A 19,595-nucleotide genomic window follows, 5' to 3' on the forward strand; every position below is an offset into this window, starting at 1 on the left:
TCTTCCCGCCCAGCACGGGGGTTAATAATAAAATCCATGGTCTAGGCTTTCCTGGTGGATGTGTTTTGCAAGCTTGCCTTTGTTCAGGCTGCTGCCAGCCGCTTCCAAGATCCCTTTCAATCCTCAGGTTTTCTGCTGAATTGTTAAAAAGGGCGCCGCCTAGAGCTCAGACTGGTCTCGCTAAGGTTGAGTCCACCCCCCGTTGGCCACGCCCCCGAAGGACGGTGAAGGGCGGGAATTGCAAATGCAAGCCGGTGCTGCAGCCCCGCCGCGCAGGACCACCGTGCCTGGAAAGGTTCTGGTGAAAACGGGGAAGAGTAAGAGGTCCGCGCAGGGGGTCTTGGAGGGGCGCGCGGGTGAGGACGGGACGCAGGAAAGGAGAGCGAGAGCGAAGTTCCCGGCGCTCGCCGCGAGTTGAATGTGTGGGAGGCGAAGGCGGCAAGGCGTAGAGGGAGTCGTTGAGTTATCGCTTCTCGGCCTTTTGGCTAAGATCAAGTGTAGTATCTGTTCTTATCAGTTTAATATCTGATACGTCCTCTATCCGAGGACAATATATTAGATGGATTTTTGGAGCTAGGAGTCGGAATAGGAGCTTGCTCCGTCCGCTCCACGCATCGACCTGGTATTGCAGTACCTCTAGGAACGGTGCATCTCCTTCTGGGGGAAATTAATGTGGTTTAAAATTAGGCAAGTACTGTGCTTATTAATCTAAGACAGCTTAAGGTTGGAGCTATCCATCTAGTCTACACGTATGTTGTAGCTATGGCATTTTTGTGTTCCTTTGAGGTTGTAGTGCATTATCACTTAAGTTTCTCTTGTGCTTAGCTGGAGTTGTCTTACACGTCCTCATCCTCCTGAGTAGTTTACAGACCTGGGCCACTGGCACACCCTCCCTCCCTCCCGTTACAGTTGTAATTTCTAGAGATTTTTTTTTTTTTGTCGGTCATGGGGCCTGAACTCTGGGCGTGGGCGCTGTCCTTCAGCTCTTCAGCTCAAGGCCAGCGCTCTACCACTTGAGCTACAGTGCCACTTCCGGTTTTCTAGTGGTTTATTGGAGATAGGAGTCTCACGGTCTCTCCTGCCCGGACTGGCTTTGAACCACGATTCTCAGATCTCAGCCTCCTGAGTAGCTAGGATTACAGGCGTGAGCCACCGGCGACCCGCTAATTTCTAGAGATTTAAGAAAGCAACAACCTGGGTTTGTTTTTTTATGGTTAAATGGAGATCTAAATCACAGACCTTCAAATCCAGGTTAAATCTGCTGGGTAGCTAGAATTAGGTGAGCCACTCTGGGTCTGGCAAAAAGCTGAGTTCTTAAATTTTAAACACTCCTAAACACTACTAAAACACCATGTGCTAACCACTTAACCACAAGACTAAAAGAGAATCCAGCTGGAAGTCATTCAAACCATATTTTAGAAGCAAGCATGAGCTCATACATGTAATTCTAGTTACTCAGATCTAAGGATTTTAGTTCAAAGCCAGCCTGGGAAGCATAGTCCACAAGACATTTTGGTGGTGGTGGTCGGTGGTGGTAGTCATGGATCTTGAATTCTGGGCCTGGGCTCTGTCCCTCAACTCTTCAGCTAAAGGCTATTGCTCACTTGACTCACAGCATGCTTTTGCTGGCTTTTTCTGCTTATGTGGTGCTGAGAATTGAACCCAGGGCCTCAGGCATACAAGGCAATACAAGGCAAGCACTCTATCACTGAGCCACCTTCCCAGCCCGTCCATGAGACGTTTTATCAACTTTTTTTTTTGATCACTGTCCCTGAGCTCTTCAGCTCAATGTTCACGCTCTACCACTTGAGCCACTGTGCCACTTCATGAGACTTTTCATCTCCAATAAAGTACTGAAAAAGCCAGAGCTGGCCGGCCGTGGGTCAACTGTCAGAGCACTAGCCTTGAGCAAAAGAAGCTCAGGAAAAGCACCCAGGCCCCGAATTCAAGCCCCAGGACCAGCTGAAACCCAAGCGTGATAGGTAGTAGCCAGCCATGGCTGATGGTGATCTATAAAGAAAATGCAAAATGGGGAATATGCTCACAAGGTCTCTGAGAATATTGGAATGAAAACTTCCTATTTGGGCTAGGAAGGTGGCTCAATAGTAGTAGAGTGCTTGCTTTGCATGCATGAGGCCCCGGGTTCCATTCCTCAACACCATATAAGCAGGAAAAGCCGGAAGTGGGGCTGTGGCTCAAGTGGTAGAGCGCTAGCCTTAAGCTGAAGAGCTGAGGGACAGTGCCCAGGCCCAGAGTTCAGGCCCCAGGACCGACCAAAAAAACCCAAAACAGTCCATGAACTCAGGGGTACTGAATGCTTATTTGGACCCACAGATTGACTCAAAAGAGGATGGAAAACCTTGACAGCTCTGCCTCTGTTTGTATTTCTCTAGCTTTGAGCCCTCTCCCTAAAATCATTTTCCACTTAGCATGGGCTGCAGGGCCTCATCAAGGAAATCTTGAAGGCAAGGACTGAAAATACCCTCTAAGGAACAGTAGGACAGAGGGTGATTTGGGGATACCCAAACATAGAACAGGAGAATCATGGATTCCGAGTCCCTTTGAGTAGTGAGGACAATGACAACTTGCCACAGCAGGCCTGGAACTTTCTATGTAGTTCATGCTAGCCTCAAAATTGAGGAATCCTCCTTTTGGAACAGCTTAGGACTCAGAAAGTCCTGGTGTGCAAATCCCAGTTCAGCTTCTCCACGAACAAAATGAAGACAGCACCTGTCGCAGTTGGGGCGCAGAAGGCCTGGAAGGGCCCCAAGGCTCCCCTGTCCCAGTCAACCATCCCGAACTCGCTCCAGGGCACGCCAACAGGCAGGAGCTGAGCCAACGCCGCCCCCTGGCGGCCATCTTGGTCACTGCCTACTATCGAAAGAAAAGTTAGGTAAAGGTGCAGCAGTTTAGTCTGGTTCTCTGCTTCCTTGGAAGACTCCTTTCCCGCCAGGGCGACTCCTACGTACATATTGAGGATGGAAACGCTGACTTGAGAGAGAAAAACACACACACACACACACACACACACACACACACACACACACACAGAGTGTGTGTGGATGGTGGGGCCTGAACTCTGCGTCTGGGCGCTGACCCTCAGCTCTTCAGCTCAAGGCTAGCGCTCTACCACTTGAGCCACAGCGTCACTTCGGGCTGCTTCTGCTTATGTGGTGCTGAGGAATCGAACCCAGGGCCTCATGCATGCAAGGCAAGCGCTCTCCCACTGAGCCACCTTCCCAGCCCATCTTTGGATATTTTTTTGCGTGTGGATTTGACCTAGCTAAAATGAGCATCTATCTGAGCAAAGTGTCTACCTTCGGTCTAACTTGGATTTTCTGTGCATTTACCAAAGACATAGGTGGAGGCCGGGCGCCGGGGACCCACGCCTGTAATCCTCGGTACTCAAGGGGAAGGGCGGGGGCTGAACTCTGAGGATCGCGTTTCCAAGCCAAGCCCGGGGAGGAAAGTCGGTGAGACTTGTATCTCCAATGAACTACTCAGAAAAGGAACAAAGAAAAAAACCACCGGAAGTGGCACCGTGGCTCAAGCGGTGGATTGATCAGAAAAGAAGTTGAGGGACAGGGCCCGAGACTCTGCTTCTAGCCCCGTGACCCGTAAAAGAAAAGAGGTGGAGGGGGGAGAGAGGGAAAGGTCGAGAGACCACTGAGGCGAGGCAGGAGGAAGCCGCACAAAGGACGCGGGTCCTGAAGAGCTGGGATGCCTGCGGGACGTGTACACAAACGCGCAAGAACAGCACCCAGACCCTGACTTCAAGCCCGGGTCCAGCACCATAAAAGCTTAAAAAATAAAGAAAGGAGAAAGCCGGGCGCCGGTGGCTCATTCCCGAAATCCTAGCTACTCAGGGGGCTGAGATCGGAGGACCGCTGTTCAAAGCCAGCCCCGGCAGGAAGGTCTGAGAGACCCTTACCTCCAATTCACCACCAGAAACACAGAAGTGGCGCCGTGGCTCAAGTGGGAGCAAAAGAGCTCAGGGACAGCGCCCAGGCTCAGAATTCAAGCCCCAGGACAGACAAAAAGAAAAAAGAAAGGAAAGAAAGAAAGAGGGAGGGGGGAGGGAGGAAGGGAGGAAGGAAGGCAGGAAGGGAAGAAGGAAGGAGAAATGAGATGGAGATTGAAAGTAGCATGAGGAGGAATAGGAGGAAACACGAGGCTCTGGGGAACCCCCAAACTGGGGTTGAGGGTATGGCTGAAACGCCAGAGCACCTGCCCAACAAACATGAGGTTCTGAGTTCAAATCCTAATATGGCCAAACAACCACCACCACCACCACCAAACCCCAACAAATTAAACCCCACAAGTCCACAAGGGCCTTTGAAGCCAAGGGAAGCCAGTATCCAAAGTAAGGAAAAGGGAGCAGTCTTTGGATGCGTGAAAGCCGGGAAATCACAGGGGACGGGATGGGCTGAGGGATGGGGGGTCCTGAGAGCGAGGTCCAGTGGTGGCTGCAGAGTTGGAGGAGTGTCGCCTCAGGGCGCGGTGGGTTGTTTGAGCGCCAGTGGCTCCCAGCTGTGAATCCCAGCTACTCAGGAGGCTGAGATCTGAGGATCAAGGTTGGAAGCCAGCCGGGACAGACCAATCTGAGAGAGTCTTATCTCCAGGAGAGCAGCAAGAAGCCCAAAGTGGAGGTGTGGTTCGAGAGGTAGAACACAGCTTGGAGTGAAAAAGAAAAGAAAAGAGTACAAGGCCCCCAGGTCAAGCCCCAGTACGGGCACGCAGGCACAGCCCTCACCCCCCCCCCCCCCAACACACACAGAAGGCACAGTGCAAGAATAGTTCTCTCCAGAGCACATGGTTCCACAAGGACTGGCGCTGGGAGGAGAGGTCTCTAAGGAGCCAGCAGGAGTCAAGAGATGAGGAGCATGTCCTTTGTGGCCTGGCGGACAGGCTGTGCTAGGCCTCCCAGGAGAGCCCTTACTGAGTAGAGAAGCAGGTGGCTGTGGGCATAGGGAAGTGGGGGGGGGGAGTTCAGGCCTGTCAAGGTCAAGGTTCAGAGGCAGGATTCAAGGTTGGGGTAAAGGGCTTCTTATGCAGCACAACCTAGACAAGCTTGTCTTCCTTCAGGAAAATTTGGACCTCAGGCTGTCTCCCGCCGCCTCCCGGACCCTTCTTTCCGCTCAGCCCCAATCCTCCGGTGGAGTCTTCCTGTTGAGTTGTTAAAGAAAAAAAAAGTGGGGGGGGGGAGGAGGGGACCGGGGGCGAGGGGCGCCGCTCGCCGGTGGCTCCCGCCTGTAATGCTAGCTACTCGGGAGGCTGAGATCTGAGGATCGCGGTTCAAAGCCAGCCGGTGAGGCTCTTATCTCCGATTAACCACCAGAAAACCGCAAGTGGCGCTGTGGTAGAGCGCTCGCCTTGAGCTGAACAGCGCCGGGACAGCGCCCAGGCCCGAGAGTTCAAGCCCCACGACCGCCGCCCCCTTCCTCCCGCCCCCAGGCCCCACAAAAGGCTCCGCCTGCCTCTCCGACTGGGTCTCCCAGCACGCCTTAAGCAGTCGCGAAGGTGGAGTCGGCCCCCGTTGGCCACGCCCCCGGAGGCCGGTGAAGGGCGGGACTTGCAAATGAGAAGCGGCTCTACAGCCCCGCCGCGCGGGACCCCCGGGCCCGGAAAGGTTCTGGTGAAAACGGGGAAGAGTAGGAGATCCGCGCGGGGGGGGGGTCTTGGAGGGGCGCGCGGGTGAGGACGGGGCGCAGGAAAGGAGAGCGAGAGCGAAGCCCCCGGCGCTCGCCGCGAGTTGAATGTGTGGGAGGCGAGGGCGGCAAGGCGGAGAGGGAGGCGCTGAGTTATCGCTTCTCGGCCTTTTGGCTAAGATCAAGTGTAGTATCTGTTCTTATCAGTTTAATATCTGATACGTCCTCTATCCGAGGACAATATATTAAATGGATTTTTGGAGCTAGGAGTCGGAATAGGAGCTTGCTCCGTCCGCTCCACGCATCGACCTGGTATTGCAGTATCTCCAGGAACGGTGCACCCCTCTCGGGGATCTAAAGCTGTCAAAGATCAGAGCATGCTATCGCCTCTCGCTGGTTGTGTCGTTTACTGCCACTTCCCTTGCAGACCTCTGAAGCGCAAGTGACTGTACGCGATGTGACCCTTGGAGTGCCTTTTGGTACTTAGCTTGCGAGTTGAAACCTGACCCGGTCTTAAGTCGTTCTGTTTGTTTTTTCCTGCCTTAGGCCGGCCTTCTACCACCTTGAACCACGGGTCCGGTTCCAATTCCGTCCTTTTTCTCTTTATTTACTCTTTTGAGTCTTGTTGTAAGAGGCACACGTAGTTAATTTTAGTTTTATTCTAGGGTAAGGGTGCTGTGCTGTCGGGGGAGCTGTAGTTACACAAGTAAGGAAACCAGTCTCTGTCTCTCTCGGTGGTGCCTGGGGGTGCTGTCCCTGGGCTCTACTACTTGCGCCACAGCGCCACTTCCGGTTTTCCGGTGGTTTGTTGGATTTTCCCGCCCGGGCTAGCTTTGAACCACCATCCTCAGAACTCAGCCTCAGGAGGTAGCTAGGGTTAAGGGCCTGAGCACCCCAGTGCCCGGCTGAGTACATTTCTTTGTTTTTTTGTCGCTCTTCAACTCAAGCACCACACCACTTCCGGTTTTCTGGTGGTTTATTGGAGATAAGAGTCTCACGGACTTTTCTGCTCGGGCTGGCTTTGAGCCATGATCCTCAGATCTCAGCCTCCTGAGTAGCTAGGATTACAGGCGTGAGCCACCGGCGCCGGGCCTGAGTACATTTCTTCATTGTTACCCCACTGCCTGTTTTCTCCCCCTCCATCCTTTTTCTCCCTAGTGGTTAATTGAAGGCAAGCACTGTAGCACTAAGCCGCATTTCGCAGCCCAGTCGGGGACTTGGTGGTTTTTAGTAGAGGAGTTTCTTTGGGGACGTGCTGGCAAGATAGCGTGTGGTGGGGAAGATACAGCTCCCAAGGACTCCTCTAATAACCTCTTTTTATTTTATTTTTTGTCATTCCTGGGGCTCGACGGCAGGGCCTGAGTTCTGTCCCTGAGCTTCTCTGCTCAAGGCTAGCACTCTACCAACTGAGTCACAGCGCCAGCTCTGGCTTTTTCTGTGTATGTGGTGTTGAGGAATCGAACCCAGGGCTTCATGCATGTGAGGCACGCACTCTACCATTCCCAGTCCCATGTTACTGTTGTTTAAGACAAGTGTCTATCTTTGACTTTTTTTTTTTTTCCTTGAAAATACTTTGGTGGGGCTGGGAAGGTGGCTCAGTGGTAGAGAGCTTGCCTTGCATGCCTGAGGCCCTGGGTTCGATTCCTCAGCACCACCTAAGCAGGAAAAAAAAAAAAAAAAAGCCAGAAGTGTCGCTGTGGCTCAAGTGGTAGAGCGCTAGCCTTGAGCTGAAGAGCTGAGAGACAGCGAGCGCCCAGGCCCAGAGTTCAGGCCCACGACCGGACCCCCAAAAGAAAATACTTTGGTGGCTCGGCACCAGTGGCTCACCATCTACGATCCTAGCTACGGAGGAGCCTAAGATCTGAGGATCAAGGATCAAAGGCAGCCCCAACAGGAAAGTTCCTCAGGACTCTTATCTCCAATTAAGCACCAAGAAGCTGGAAGTAAAGCTGCGGCGCAAGCGGTAGGAAGCATGCGGGCCGTGAGCTGAAGCCCAAGTTCAAATGAACAAACGAAACCTCGGAATTCCCTGAACCAGGACCTCTCTCTCTCTCTGAGAGAGTCAATGCTCTTGCTTTCAATAAACTACTTAATAAATAAATGAAATAACCTTGCTCAGTAACCCAACTGGACTATATGGGCAAGTGCCCAAGATCATCGGGAAAGAAGTCGTCGTTGAGGTCCTTGTCCCTCCTCCTCCTCCGCCTCCTCTTTCTTCTTCTTCTTCTCCCTAAAGGTTGACAAAAGCAGCAATCGTACTCACTGGACACACTATGTGGAGAAATGAACTGCGCGACTTCTGGCGGGGTGGGGGAGGGCGGTGGTGTGGAAGAGTGGGAGAGAGCGAGGGAAGGGGTGACACTGTCCGTTTACCTGACGTGGGCATCTAAAGGTTGCCACTCACTGAGAAGGATGTGTGTGTGTGTGAGACAGAGAGAGAGAGAGAGAGAGAGAGAGAGAGAGAGAGAGAGAGAGAGAGAGAGAGATTTTCTGGGGCTGGAGCGGAGGGCCTCGCGCCTGCTAGGCAGTCCCCAGCTGCTTGGAATCAACCTGCTCAACGACACGGCGCCCACTTCATCCTTCCTGGCTGCCGCTTCCTGACCGGCCTTCGCTCGCCTCTCTCCCCGGTAAGAGCCCAGCCCGGACGGGGGGCGGGTGCGAGACAGTGGACCCCCCCCCCCCCCCGCCCTCATCCGGTGAGGACACTGGGGGTCGAATCCAACTCCGCGGGACGCAGTCCCGCCCAGGAAGCCGCCACGCCCACCGTTTGCGGCGGGAAACGTTCCCTTCCAGCGACGGCTATGCCGGACCTCCCCTTCCCGGGAAGACCAACTGCAGAAGAGGACCCGGAAACGGGTTAGTGGCTACTGGGGACCACACCAGCAGCACGACTCGTCGGGGTCCGGCCGAGTAACGCGGTAGGGACCGAAGCTCGAGGTTGTGAAGCTCAAGGGTGGAGTCCGCCGGCGATGGCCACGCCCCTGGATGCCTCGGGGGCGGGGCATGCAAATGAGAGGCGGTGCTACAGCCCCGCCGCGCGGAACCACGCGGGACCACCGGGCCCGGATTCTGGTGAAAATGCGGGAGAGTAAGAAGTCCGCTTGGGGAGTCTTTGAGGGGCGCGCGGGTAAGGACGGGGCGCAGGAGAGGAGAGCGAGAGCGAGGCCGCCCTCACCCCCCCTCCCCCCCCCCCCCGGCGCTCGCCGCGAGTTGAATGTGTGGGAGGCGAGGGTAGCAAGGTGGAGAGGGAGGGGTTGAGTTATCGCTTCTCGGCCTTTTGGCTAAGATCAAGTGTAGTATCTGTTCTTATCAGTTTAATATCTGATACGTCCTCTATCCGAGGACAATATATTAAATGGATTTTTGGAGCTAGGAGTCGGAATAGGAGCTTGCTCCGTCCGCTCCACGCATCGACCTGGTATTGCAGTACCTCCAGGAACGGTGCACCTCCTTCCAACTGCTGCGGTTGCAAAGTTAGAATCTCTGCTTTGCGGTTTCTGTGGTGTATTTTAGGGTTTGGGGTTTGCTTGTCTGGCTTGGTCCTGGCTGCCAAGTGTGGGAGTGTCGCAGGCGCTCTTGTTCACCTTTGTCTTCTGTATGAGTGCTCTCTGTCTAGCATCTCCACAACCTAATTTTCCTACTTAGTCTCTTAGCTTGGGGGGGGAGGCTGTCGGGTGTATGGGACGGCCTAGCCGTGGCCTTCTTTTTGCGCTCTCCCCTCACCCTTTTTTCCCTTAGGAAACCACAACACAGGGCCCTAGATAGTAGGGCCCTGGAAAGAGGAAGGAAACACAGCCGGGAGCCCCCACCTCTCTAACCTCACCGGGTTTGCTTCCTGTGGCTCTCCTGTCACTTTCTGAGGCCGCCTCCTGCTCCACCTGCTTCTGGAGAGCTGCGGCGCCATCCCCTCACGCCCACCCGCGGCCAATCTCACCCAGCAACCTAGCGGTGAGCACGTTCTCTTCTTCCTATTATAGGAAGGGCGTTCCCCCCCCTCCCCTCCCACTCCCGAACTCTCCAATTCCTTCTTGTTCTCCCTGTATTATTTTAAGATCTCACAGTAACTTCTCACTAGACAGACAGGCAGGGACGGACAGCTGGCTCTAGAAGCAGAGGCAGGAAGGTGGAGTGTTCGAGGCCAACCCAGGCAAAAACTCAGAAACAAAAGATGAAAAGGCTCCTGCGGTGGGAGCGCTTGCCGAGAATGTGCCAAGACACGGGTGCACTGCCCCGAGTGTGTGTGTGTGTGTGTGTGTGTGTGTGTGTGTGTGTGTGCGCGCGCGCGATTCTCTCTCTGCCCTTCTCCCCGCCCCCTCCTCCCCCCGTGTACCCCGGTCCATTCTCCAATTTGGGCTTGGGCCTCTGCAGAAGGTCGGGATGACAGGTGTTTGCCATCGCGCCGGGCTCCCGGCAGAGCACGTGGCCCGGGGCCCACCCCGGCTCGCGATGGGCGGGCACCTCCTCCCTCGGGGAGCGCCTGACCGAGCGCCCCAGCCTCTCGGCAGTGAGTTCGCCAAAGGGCGTCCGGTACGCTTGGAGCTGCACCCCGTCCCGGCCGCGAGCTGGGCTTCTGTAGCCTCCCCTCCCCTGACCAGAGGCGCGCGGTTCTCCCCTTTGAGTTAGAGGCGGGAGAGCGCCTCTAAGAAGGCCACGGGCCACCCTGCGGTTAGAAGGAAGCGCGAGGAGAGAAGAACCGCTGTACGGTCGGGGGAGGCGGCGCTGGGAGCGCGGCAGGGGCGGGGCATGCAAATGTGAAATGGCGGCTGCTCGGGAGAGCGATGGGAGCGAAAAGAGTGCAAAAAAATCCTACAAATACGTGATGATCCCGGACAAATTTTCGCACCCTCTGAGTTATGCCCACCACCCAGTACGAATGGCGGTGAGGGATGAGCCTTCTCTGGAGCTTGGGATTTCTCACCGTGAGCTGAAGATGTGTGGGTCGTGCAGTGCTGCGAGTAAAAGGGAGGTTGGAGTTATCGCTTCTCGGCCTTTTGGCTAAGATCAAGTGTAGTATCTGTTCTTATCAGTTTAATATCTGATACGTCCTCTATCCGAGGACAATATATTAAATGGATTTTTGGAGCTGGGAGTCGGAATAGGAGCTTGCTCCGTCCGCTCCACGCATCGACCTGGTATTGCAGTACTTCCAGGAACGGTGCACCCCTTTGGGGGACTCTTTGCGGTGTTAAAAAGCAGACTTATTACTTTTTCTTCGTTTTTCCTTGGTTGGTGTGGTGTGTTTTGCTTCTCGATACCTGTCTTTTTTTTTTTTTTTTTCGTTTTCCATTTTTCAGAGTTGCCCGCCACACACCGCTCAGCTTTTCTCTTCTTTGGGATAACTTTCTGTGTGACTTCCCTGTAGAGGGGACTGCCGGTTGCTGCCTGGTGGAGACATCTCCTTCCTGCAGTCTCAATTTCTTTTCACTGGTAAGTTTTTTATGAGGGGTTCTTTTAAAATAGTCCTTCTCCAGAAGTTTTTCTTCCCCCTCCCTTCTCTACTCCCCACCCCCGCTTACAGTTCTGGGGCTGGCACCGTACCGTACTTTGGGCCACAGCGCCCCTGTTCTCTCTCTCTCTCTCTCTCTCTCTCTCTCTCTCTCTCTCTCTCTCTCTCTCTCTCTCTCCCCTTCTCCCCTCCCTCTCCTGCCCTACTTTTCTTTTTTTTTTTTTTTTTAACTTAATTTTATTTGTGAACATACTGTACAGAGGGGTTACAATTACAAGGGCAGGATAATGCGTACATTTCTTACCAAGCATTGCAGCCTCCTCCTTTGGTTTTACCCTTCACATCCCTTCCCAGCCTCCCCCCTCCCCCCATCCCAATCCTTCTCCTCTCCCACACCCCCACCCCCACCCCGCACCGCCGTTGTAAAGCTCGTTTTGGACATGACAACTTGTACTTCTCATTGTTGCAACAGGTGGACCTGTTCCTTCTTTCTTTCTTTAAGTGTTTATGTGGTGCTTGGGAATCCCACCTCGGGCTTCACGCGTGGTACACAAGAGCTCTCTACAGCACTGAGCCACATTCCTAGGAGTTTTTTAAGTTGGATGCTTGAAACAGCTGTGAGTACTCTTTATTTACATATGCATTGCTTCTTGGCATTCTCCCACAGGACTCACCCCCAAAAAGTGTTTAAAGTTGTGAGCTCCATAACTCAAAATTTTTTGTTAGGGAGTCAGTTTTCTTCTGTGAGGAAGGTGAGTGAAAGCGATTTATCCTTTTTGCCTTACCAGAACTTAACAGAACAGGGCACCTTAGGGAGCACAGATGTGCAAGATGGTGTATACTTTGCATGCAGGAAGAATTATGTGCAAAATACAGCCAGAAGTGATGAGCTGAGCGTCAGTGTGGCACACATCTGTAACCTGAGCTCCTCAGGTGGCCAAGATGAGGTTGAATCTGAAACCTTTATTATTACAAAGTTGGCCATCATGTGTGCATTTCATGTTCCCCAACACCTATAACTTCTAATGCACTTAAAACTGTTAGGAATCTGAGTCACACAGGTGGTAAAGAAAGAAAGCAATCTTAACAAACCAGAGCACCTTTAATGGAGAGTTTAAGAAAAATGCAATGGTGATCTGAGAGAAGACTGAAGACATGGTGGTGTACTGGCAGTAGTGGTAGTGGGGCCTAGAGTCCTGGTTAGAGGGCAAGGACAACAGAAGCTGGAGTTTATGGCATGCTTCTGGCCTGTCCCATCTGCTTCTAGGTATCTAGCCTAGAAGCATCCAACCCTGGGAAGTGATGGACGGGGAAGTGAATCTCACCTCTTAAAGACTTTTTGGAGAATGCATGCCTGTAAACCTAGCTACCCTGGAGGGTGATATATAAGGATCTGGGTTCGAAGCCAGCCTAGACAGAAAAAAAAGTCCCCTGTGAGACTGGTATCTCCAACTATTCAAAAAAGCTGATAGTGACACTGTGAATCAAGGGTAGAACAGTGGCCTAGAGCACAAAAAGGCTCAGGAACAGTGCCCAGGTCCTAAGCTCAAGCTTCAGGAGCATAAAAAAGAAAAAGAAAAAAAGGAAGTGGCACTGTGGCTCCAGAGTGGTAGAGTGCTAGTTGAGTTGAAGAGCTTAGGGACAGGGCTCAGCTAGTTCAAGCCCCAGGATGGAAGAAACTTAAAAAGCTTTTAAAAGTGCTGTAATTTTGCAACCAGACTACAGTTCATGGGTTGGGGGCAGGGCTGAACAGGAAAGGATGTTAGTCATTTTTCTACCAAGTGTTTTTCTTTGTAGCTTTTTTTTTTTTCTCCAAACTGAGGACGGAACTCAGGGCCTTTTGCTTGCCAGGCAGGTGCCCTTCCGCTGAGCTAAACCCCCAACCCCTGTGTTTTGTTTTGTTGTTGTTGTTTTTGTAGAATATGTGGGTTTTTGCTTTGTGTGGAAGTAATGCTTAAAATTAGAATTGTAAGCCGGGTGCCTGTGGCTCACATCTATAATCCTAGCTACTCAGGAAGCTGAGATCTGAGGATCACGGTTCAAAGCCAGCCCGGGGCAGGAAAGTCCGTGAAACTATCTCCAATAACCACTAGAAAACCGGAAGTGGCATTTAGCTCAAGTGATAACAGCGCTTGCCTTGAGCTGAAGAGCTGAGGGAAAGCGCACAGGCCCAGAGTTTAAGCCCCATGACTGAAAAAAACAAAAAGTTGGAATTGTATGACTGGGAAGGTGGCTCAGTGGTAGAGCGCTTGCCTTGCATGCATAAGGCCTTGGGTTTGATTCCTCAGCACCACAGAATCAGGAAAAGCCCAAAGTGGTACTGTGGCTCAAGTGGTAGAACACTAGCCTTGAGCTGAAGAGCTGAGGGACAACACCCAGGACCAGAGTTCAGGCTCCACCAAAAAAAAAAAAAAAAAAGGAATTGTATTAGCTGTTAAAATTAAAAGCCAGTCCTATCATCCACCAAGATGCCAAGATCATACCTATTAGATCCAATATCCATATTTGTGCTCTACCTAACCTCTACTTGCTCAAGGCCAGTACTCTTAAGACACTTTGAACCATAGCACTACTTCCAGATTTCTGGTGATTAATTGGCAATGAGTCTCCAGTGGGAGTTTTCATCCCACACTGAGTTTGAACCTTGATCCTCAGATCCTCAGATTTTTTTTTGGGGGGGGGGGCCTCAGATCATGGGGCCTGAACTCTGGGCCTGGGTGCTGTCCCTTAGCTCCAGCTCAGGGCTAGCACTCTGCCATTTGAGCCACAGCGCCACTTCCAGCTTTTTTCTTTTGTGGTGCTGAGGAATTGAACCCAGGGCCTCATGCATGCAAGGCAAGCACTCTACCACTAAGCCACCTTCCCAGCCTGATCCTCAGATCTTAGCTTTCTGAGTCACTAGGATTACAGGCATGCATGACCCACTGGTGCCCAGCCAGTATCCATATCAAGACTTGGGTAAATTTTTTGGATTCTAGGCAGAAATAATTCACTTTTGTTTCTTCCTGAAACCAGGAAAGTACAATGGGATACCTGGGCCAAAGAGAGAGGGGGAAATAGAAACCTGGGGGACTGCCTCTTCCTGGCTTCTGAACCCCAAGTTCCTACTAGCAATCTTCTGTAGTTCAATACAAGGGAGGGGACAACCAGTAAGTGCTGAACTTAGAGCATCAATCTATCTTGTGGGTACAGCCATTAACATGAGTTGTAGTGTCAATAGGGGGAGCAGTGAACAATTTAACTAACACAGACACCTTCTTTTCCAAGGTCTTAAGCTTTGAGTGTCCAAACAGATCATTTAGGCTAGGGGCTTATACTTCTGTCTTCCCTTGCCTTAAGTACAGCTGTCAGCCTTCTGAGTGCTGTGGATGTGGCATTCCAACCTATTAACACTGTCCTGATCTCACAGCTCGGCTCCACAGTTCCTTACACACTGTATTAAAAGTCTTAATACATTCTTTCATTTTCCAAGATAGGAAAAGGGCAGACATACAGAGCATCAACCAAACCATAGAGCTGTGATTTAAGCAGCCCAGGGAGGAACATCTGGAGACTATCTTCAGTTAACCACCAGAAAACTGGAAGTGGTGCTGGGGATCAAGTGGTAGAGTGCTCTACAGTTCAGGGTCAGAACCCAGGCCCAGAGTTAAAAGTCAAGACCCACGAAAATAAACAATAAACTATACAGGGAATGCCCCTCAAGTTCTTTGCTTGACTTACTGGCATTTTTGGTAGTTAATTGGGGACCAGTCTTACAGTCCAGTGTCTCTCCTGCTCAGGTTATAGCCTCCTGAGAGGCAGGATTACAGGCACTGATGATGGATGGCCAGGAGTAAGTTGCTTAATGTTTGTCAATGTTGGTATTTTACACTACAATGCTTTACAGAAATGTTAAAACATTTCTGGTAAAAGGGATAAATCGCTTTCACTCACCTTCCTCACAGAAGAAAACTGACTCCCTAACAAAAAATTTTGAGTTATGGAGCTCACAACTTTAAACACTTTTTGGGGGTGAGTCCTGTGGGAGAATGCCAAGAAGCAATGCATATGTAAATAAAGAGTACTCACAGCTGTTTCAAGCATCCAACTTAAAAAACTCCTAGGAATGTGGCTCAGTGCTGTAGAGAGCTCTTGTGTACCACGCGTGAAGCCCGAGGTGGGATTCCCAAGCACCACATAAACACTTAAAGAAAGAAAGAAGGAACAGGTCCACCTGTTGCAACAATGAGAAGTACAAGTTGTCATGTCCAAAACGAGCTTTACAACGGCGGTGCGGGGTGGGGGTGGGGGTGTGGGAGAGGAGAAGGATTGGGATGGGGGGAGGGGGGAGGCTGGGAAGGGATGTGAAGGGTAAAACCAAAGGAGGAGGCTGCAATGCTTGGTAAGAAATGTACGCATTATCCTGCCCTTGTAATTGTAACCCCTCTGTACAGTATGTTCACAAATAAAATTAAGTTAAAAAAAAAAAAAAAAAGAAAAGTAGGGCAGGAGAGGGAGGGGAGAAGGGGAGAGAGAGAGAGAGAGAGAGAGAGAGAGAGAGAGAGAGAGAGAGAGAGAGAGAGAGAACAGGGGCGCTGTGGCCCAAAGTACGGTACGGTGCCAGCCCCAGAACTGTAAGCGGGGGTGGGGAGTAGAGAAGGGAGGGGGAAGAAAAACTTCTGGAGAAGGACTATTTTAAAAGAACCCCTCATAAAAAACTTACCAGTGAAAAGAAATTGAGACTGCAGGAAGGAGATGTCTCCACCAGGCAGCAACCGGCAGTCCCCTCTACAGGGAAGTCACACAGAAAGTTATCCCAAAGAAGAGAAAAGCTGAGCGGTGTGTGGCGGGCAACTCTGAAAAATGGAAAACGAAAAAAAAAAAAAAAAAGACAGGTATCGAGAAGCAAAACACACCACACCAACCAAGGAAAAACGAAGAAAAAGTAATAAGTCTGCTTTTTAACACCGCAAAGAGTCCCCCAAAGGGGTGCACCGTTCCTGGAAGTACTGCAATACCAGGTCGATGCGTGGAGCGGACGGAGCAAGCTCCTATTCCGACTCCCAGCTCCAAAAATCCATTTAATATATTGTCCTCGGATAGAGGACGTATCAGATATTAAACTGATAAGAACAGATACTACACTTGATCTTAGCCAAAAGGCCGAGAAGCGATAACTCCAACCTCCCTTTTACTCGCAGCACTGCACGACCCACACATCTTCAGCTCACGGTGAGAAATCCCAAGCTCCAGAGAAGGCTCATCCCTCACCGCCATTCGTACTGGGTGGTGGGCATAACTCAGAGGGTGCGAAAATTTGTCCGGGATCATCACGTATTTGTAGGATTTTTTTGCACTCTTTTCGCTCCCATCGCTCTCCCGAGCAGCCGCCATTTCACATTTGCATGCCCCGCCCCTGCCGCGCTCCCAGCGCCGCCTCCCCCGACCGTACAGCGGTTCTTCTCTCCTCGCGCTTCCTTCTAACCGCAGGGTGGCCCGTGGCCTTCTTAGAGGCGCTCTCCCGCCTCTAACTCAAAGGGGAGAACCGCGCGCCTCTGGTCAGGGGAGGGGAGGCTACAGAAGCCCAGCTCGCGGCCGGGACGGGGTGCAGCTCCAAGCGTACCGGACGCCCTTTGGCGAACTCACTGCCGAGAGGCTGGGGCGCTCGGTCAGGCGCTCCCCGAGGGAGGAGGTGCCCGCCCATCGCGAGCCGGGGTGGGCCCCGGGCCACGTGCTCTGCCGGGAGCCCGGCGCGATGGCAAACACCTGTCATCCCGACCTTCTGCAGAGGCCCAAGCCCAAATTGGAGAATGGACCGGGGTACACGGGGGGAGGAGGGGGCGGGGAGAAGGGCAGAGAGAGAATCGCGCGCGCGCACACACACACACACACACACACACACACACACACACACACTCGGGGCAGTGCACCCGTGTCTTGGCACATTCTCGGCAAGCGCTCCCACCGCAGGAGCCTTTTCATCTTTTGTTTCTGAGTTTTTGCCTGGGTTGGCCTCGAACACTCCACCTTCCTGCCTCTGCTTCTAGAGCCAGCTGTCCGTCCCTGCCTGTCTGTCTAGTGAGAAGTTACTGTGAGATCTTAAAATAATACAGGGAGAACAAGAAGGAATTGGAGAGTTCGGGAGTGGGAGGGGAGGGGGGGGAACGCCCTTCCTATAATAGGAAGAAGAGAACGTGCTCACCGCTAGGTTGCTGGGTGAGATTGGCCGCGGGTGGGCGTGAGGGGATGGCGCCGCAGCTCTCCAGAAGCAGGTGGAGCAGGAGGCGGCCTCAGAAAGTGACAGGAGAGCCACAGGAAGCAAACCCGGTGAGGTTAGAGAGGTGGGGGCTCCCGGCTGTGTTTCCTTCCTCTTTCCAGGGCCCTACTATCTAGGGCCCTGTGTTGTGGTTTCCTAAGGGAAAAAAGGGTGAGGGGAGAGCGCAAAAAGAAGGCCACGGCTAGGCCGTCCCATACACCCGACAGCCTCCCCCCCCAAGCTAAGAGACTAAGTAGGAAAATTAGGTTGTGGAGATGCTAGACAGAGAGCACTCATACAGAAGACAAAGGTGAACAAGAGCGCCTGCGACACTCCCACACTTGGCAGCCAGGACCAAGCCAGACAAGCAAACCCCAAACCCTAAAATACACCACAGAAACCGCAAAGCAGAGATTCTAACTTTGCAACCGCAGCAGTTGGAAGGAGGTGCACCGTTCCTGGAGGTACTGCAATACCAGGTCGATGCGTGGAGCGGACGGAGCAAGCTCCTATTCCGACTCCTAGCTCCAAAAATCCATTTAATATATTGTCCTCGGATAGAGGACGTATCAGATATTAAACTGATAAGAACAGATACTACACTTGATCTTAGCCAAAAGGCCGAGAAGCGATAACTCAACCCCTCCCTCTCCACCTTGCTACCCTCGCCTCCCACACATTCAACTCGCGGCGAGCGCCGGGGGGGGGGGGGAGGGGGGGTGAGGGCGGCCTCGCTCTCGCTCTCCTCTCCTGCGCCCCGTCCTTACCCGCGCGCCCCTCAAAGACTCCCCAAGCGGACTTCTTACTCTCCCGCATTTTCACCAGAATCCGGGCCCGGTGGTCCCGCGTGGTTCCGCGCGGCGGGGCTGTAGCACCGCCTCTCATTTGCATGCCCCGCCCCCGAGGCATCCAGGGGCGTGGCCATCGCCGGCGGACTCCACCCTTGAGCTTCACAACCTCGAGCTTCGGTCCCTACCGCGTTACTCGGCCGGACCCCGACGAGTCGTGCTGCTGGTGTGGTCCCCAGTAGCCACTAACCCGTTTCCGGGTCCTCTTCTGCAGTTGGTCTTCCCGGGAAGGGGAGGTCCGGCATAGCCGTCGCTGGAAGGGAACGTTTCCCGCCGCAAACGGTGGGCGTGGCGGCTTCCTGGGCGGGACTGCGTCCCGCGGAGTTGGATTCGACCCCCAGTGTCCTCACCGGATGAGGGCGGGGGGGGGGGGGGGGTCCACTGTCTCGCACCCGCCCCCCGTCCGGGCTGGGCTCTTACCGGGGAGAGAGGCGAGCGAAGGCCGGTCAGGAAGCGGCAGCCAGGAAGGATGAAGTGGGCGCCGTGTCGTTGAGCAGGTTGATTCCAAGCAGCTGGGGACTGCCTAGCAGGCGCGAGGCCCTCCGCTCCAGCCCCAGAAAATCTCTCTCTCTCTCTCTCTCTCTCTCTCTCTCTCTCTCTCTCTGTCTCACACACACACACATCCTTCTCAGTGAGTGGCAACCTTTAGATGCCCACGTCAGGTAAACGGACAGTGTCACCCCTTCCCTCGCTCTCTCCCACTCTTCCACACCACCGCCCTCCCCCACCCCGCCAGAAGTCGCGCAGTTCATTTCTCCACATAGTGTGTCCAGTGAGTACGATTGCTGCTTTTGTCAACCTTTAGGGAGAAGAAGAAGAAGAAAGAGGAGGCGGAGGAGGAGGAGGGACAAGGACCTCAACGACGACTTCTTTCCCGATGATCTTGGGCACTTGCCCATATAGTCCAGTTGGGTTACTGAGCAAGGTTATTTCATTTATTTATTAAGTAGTTTATTGAAAGCAAGAGCATTGACTCTCTCAGAGAGAGAGAGAGGTCCTGGTTCAGGGAATTCCGAGGTTTCGTTTGTTCATTTGAACTTGGGCTTCAGCTCACGGCCCGCATGCTTCCTACCGCTTGCGCCGCAGCTTTACTTCCAGCTTCTTGGTGCTTAATTGGAGATAAGAGTCCTGAGGAACTTTCCTGTTGGGGCTGCCTTTGATCCTTGATCCTCAGATCTTAGGCTCCTCCGTAGCTAGGATCGTAGATGGTGAGCCACTGGTGCCGAGCCACCAAAGTATTTTCTTTTGGGGGTCCGGTCGTGGGCCTGAACTCTGGGCCTGGGCGCTCGCTGTCTCTCAGCTCTTCAGCTCAAGGCTAGCGCTCTACCACTTGAGCCACAGCGACACTTCTGGCTTTTTTTTTTTTTTTTCCTGCTTAGGTGGTGCTGAGGAATCGAACCCAGGGCCTCAGGCATGCA

The 19,595-nt window shown here is 52.9% G+C and overlaps 6 non-coding genes across 6 annotated transcripts; 4 read left to right on the forward strand and 2 right to left on the reverse strand.

Annotated features, from left to right (window-relative positions):
* Nucleotides 1–465: 465 nt before the first annotated feature.
* On the forward strand, nt 466–656 carry LOC122103612. The gene has a single exon (XR_006146788.1). It is a non-coding gene; the product is annotated as a U2 spliceosomal RNA (small nuclear RNA).
* Nucleotides 657–5,803: 5,147 nt separating this feature from the next.
* LOC122103609 lies at nt 5,804–5,994 on the forward strand. The gene has a single exon (XR_006146786.1). It is a non-coding gene; the product is annotated as a U2 spliceosomal RNA (small nuclear RNA).
* A 2,915-nt stretch (nt 5,995–8,909) lies between these two features.
* LOC122103643 lies at nt 8,910–9,100 on the forward strand. The gene has a single exon (XR_006146816.1). It is a non-coding gene; the product is annotated as a U2 spliceosomal RNA (small nuclear RNA).
* A 1,523-nt stretch (nt 9,101–10,623) lies between these two features.
* Nucleotides 10,624–10,814, forward strand: LOC122103620. The gene has a single exon (XR_006146794.1). It is a non-coding gene; the product is annotated as a U2 spliceosomal RNA (small nuclear RNA).
* A 5,243-nt stretch (nt 10,815–16,057) lies between these two features.
* LOC122103632 lies at nt 16,058–16,248 on the reverse strand. The gene has a single exon (XR_006146805.1). It is a non-coding gene; the product is annotated as a U2 spliceosomal RNA (small nuclear RNA).
* A 1,523-nt stretch (nt 16,249–17,771) lies between these two features.
* Nucleotides 17,772–17,962, reverse strand: LOC122103647. The gene has a single exon (XR_006146820.1). It is a non-coding gene; the product is annotated as a U2 spliceosomal RNA (small nuclear RNA).
* Between the last annotated feature and the right edge of the window lie 1,633 nt (nt 17,963–19,595).

Source organism: Dipodomys spectabilis, unplaced genomic scaffold (genome assembly GCF_019054845.1).
Source record: "Dipodomys spectabilis isolate Male_0828 unplaced genomic scaffold, ASM1905484v1 ptg000018l, whole genome shotgun sequence".
Taxonomy (NCBI): Eukaryota; Metazoa; Chordata; class Mammalia; order Rodentia; family Heteromyidae; genus Dipodomys; species Dipodomys spectabilis.